Raw genomic sequence first — 2,925 nt, 5'->3', positions numbered from 1 at the left:
ATATATATAGATATTGAGACTAATATTTTTCAGGGTCCAAACTGTCATTTTCTCATCTCATGTAGAATAAAATATAAATGCTGTAGTTCACCAAGCCCTAAATAATCCTAGTCTTTACTAATTCCTTTTAGAACTCTCTCTTCTATGTTACATAGTTTTATAGGTTTATTCATAAATTCATGTGCTCGTAATTAAAAACCTTTTTTCTATGTCTTTCTACTGCGTCTTTCTACTAGTGCCCCTCCCCAGGTCTTGATTCTTACCATTTTTCCCTCAGTTTCTCTCTACTAAGGGATACCTTCTTAATCATTCTTTCAAAAAGATGATTGATAACACATGATTTCACATTTTTGTCTTTTTTTTCTTCTGTTAGCATTTTTTTCTTCCCAAATATTTGTCATGTAAGTGTGTGCATATCTTTAAAATGATAATTCAATTGTAGCACTTTATTTATTAATTTAGATTTTCCCTTAGGTTCTCAAAATTATAAGCTATAGTGACTTTTTTTCTATTTTTTTGTAACAAGTCACTTTGTGAAATTATCTTTACAATTCAAATTTCACACATTGCTTGAAAACTCACTTTTCAACTACTTATCCTGTTAATTTGTTGTTTTCTAATAATTTTATTGGATATTTATCCTTAGAAACACCTATTTCTATTGCCATCCTCTTGTTCCTACCCACCTGACAAAATATTAATTAGGGGATTTTAGAGAGAATCAACTTATATACTTATTTTTAACTTTAAAGGAAAGCCAAATAGAAACTGCAGGTAAAGTGTTGGCCTGAGCTGTCAATGCCTTTCCAGGTTGCTGATGCATGTAGTTGGAGTTCCCATGGCCACAATTCACCACATCCTGACTTGTACTTTCAATATCTCAAGTGTGTTCATCTCAACAGTTCTACACGGCTTTTGGAGAAATCAGTAATGGGTATTCAAATGTTACCTCTGCTGATAATTATCTATTTAACCTTGAGTAAAATCTATTTCTTAAATTCAGTTATAAAATTAGAATATTACCAATATCATCACTAATGCCTTAATCTTCTAATTTTCAGTGTATTCAAATTACATGAAATAAGAAATATTGGTAAGCCAGATATTGGAGTTTCAGTTTCACAGGAAAAAAGTCAACTACATGATTATAAAGTCCATATTCAAATTCATCTTCTTTATCATAATAGTATGATAATAAGTCAAATGTTTGTAATAATCTGATGGCTTGCAATAGCAATAAGTATAGCTCCTGTTAGAGTCTGTAAACAAGTCAAGATGGCACCTGGCATTTTGCAGAGGGAGTGGTTTGTGAAGTAACGCCAGCGAGCCATTAAGTGTGGAGATTCCTTATTGGTTGACTGCTGTATCTAGTTTATGTTAATTAAGATAAGCTGTGTAGAATGTATATATACCCCTCCTGTACTACAATAAATGGCTCCTACTCCTGCTATATCAATCTACACAAGTTCCTCGTCACCCCCCGGTTATTTTGCTGTAGCCGGACTGTGGCAAGCTCCCATATTTTCTATCATAGCTATCAAGGTCAAAGATAGGTCAGTCTAAATCTATGTTAGCAAATATTTAATTGTCTTTCATGTTTTAGATACTATTTGAAATTCCAGGAATACAACAATGAATCACATATACAACCCTTTTACTTACATTGCATTTATATTCTTATAGTGATCATTCGTTGTTGAATTTTAACTCCTCAAAACCTCATTACATTAAATTATTAATTTATACAAAGATAGGGTCTTTAAAGATTTAATTAATTTAAATGAAGTCACTAGGATATGTGAGTTCTAATCCAACATAATTGGTATGCTTATAAGAAGAAAATTGCAGGCGTGTAGACATAGTCAAAAAACCATGTTCAAAACAGGGAGAAATGGTCAACTGCAAACTAAAAAAGAAGCATTAGGAGAAATCAACCCTGCTGATACTTTTATCTTGTAATTATTGTGTTGTAAGCTATGAGAAAATAAGTTTCTATTGTTTAATTCTCCATTGTGTAATATTTTGTTGTGAGCTCTAATAAATTAATAATAGAAAATAAGTGTATATGTATAAGTATATAATATATATATATAACATTTCTATATGTGTGTACATAGCATATATATACACAAGTACATATATATGAATATATACATTATTTGAAGCAGGTGCATATATCTGATTCAGTAGTTAATTTATAAACAATATTAGATTATTCACTAAGCTAAATATATTTGCATTTTATGAGAAGGTTGATGGATTACATAAGAGTTCCACAATATTTAAAGGCAAATTAAGTGATTTTATAGTCTGATACTTTCAGTTTTAACATCATTGAAGAAAAATACAGTAACAAAATATTCTTTGGCTTATTTTAAATTATAATTCTCATTCTTATATATATGATAATTTCAAAACACATAAGCATTTTTTTCTTATTTCATGACATCTCTTTCAAATTTGTTAATGATTAAGTGGTCTAGAAAATGTTTCCTGACTTTAGTATTTATAACTTAGTATTAAGTGCATTTTCCTAATAAATACCAGGTTTCCAAAAAAGCTAGACATTTTATAATATCAAAATGATCTGTTTTTAAGATAAAGGCAATTTTATTCTTAGCTAGTATAAGATGTATATATATAAAAAAGTGAAGTTTATTTAATATTACAAGTAAGTATGTATCTATAATATTCCACATATCCCTTTGAAATAAATAAACAGTGAACATGTTTTTGAGAAAATTAAGAAAAAAATGTATATCATTTCATCTTAAAAGTGCCTATTGACATCTATAGATAAATTTAAAAAGATATAGAAAAAATTAAAAATTACAGTAAAAAATAGGCTAAAAAATACACACACACACAACAAAGGGGTTCATAAGTAATTCTCATTTTTTTTTATCTTTGGAATACAAGAAAAGA

At 28.8% G+C, this 2,925-nt stretch overlaps 1 non-coding gene across 1 annotated transcript; it reads right to left on the bottom strand.

Annotated features, from left to right (window-relative positions):
* Positions 1–744: 744 nt before the first annotated feature.
* On the bottom strand, positions 745–872 carry LOC114087001 (small nucleolar RNA SNORA44). The gene has a single exon (XR_003581731.1). It is a non-coding gene; the product is annotated as a small nucleolar RNA SNORA44 (small nucleolar RNA).
* Between the last annotated feature and the right edge of the window lie 2,053 nt (positions 873–2,925).

This window comes from Marmota flaviventris, chromosome 6, assembly GCF_047511675.1.
Source record: "Marmota flaviventris isolate mMarFla1 chromosome 6, mMarFla1.hap1, whole genome shotgun sequence".
Taxonomy (NCBI): domain Eukaryota; kingdom Metazoa; phylum Chordata; class Mammalia; order Rodentia; family Sciuridae; genus Marmota; species Marmota flaviventris.
Note: the sequence above shows the minus strand (reverse complement) of the source record. Positions and strands in the feature narration are given on the sequence as shown.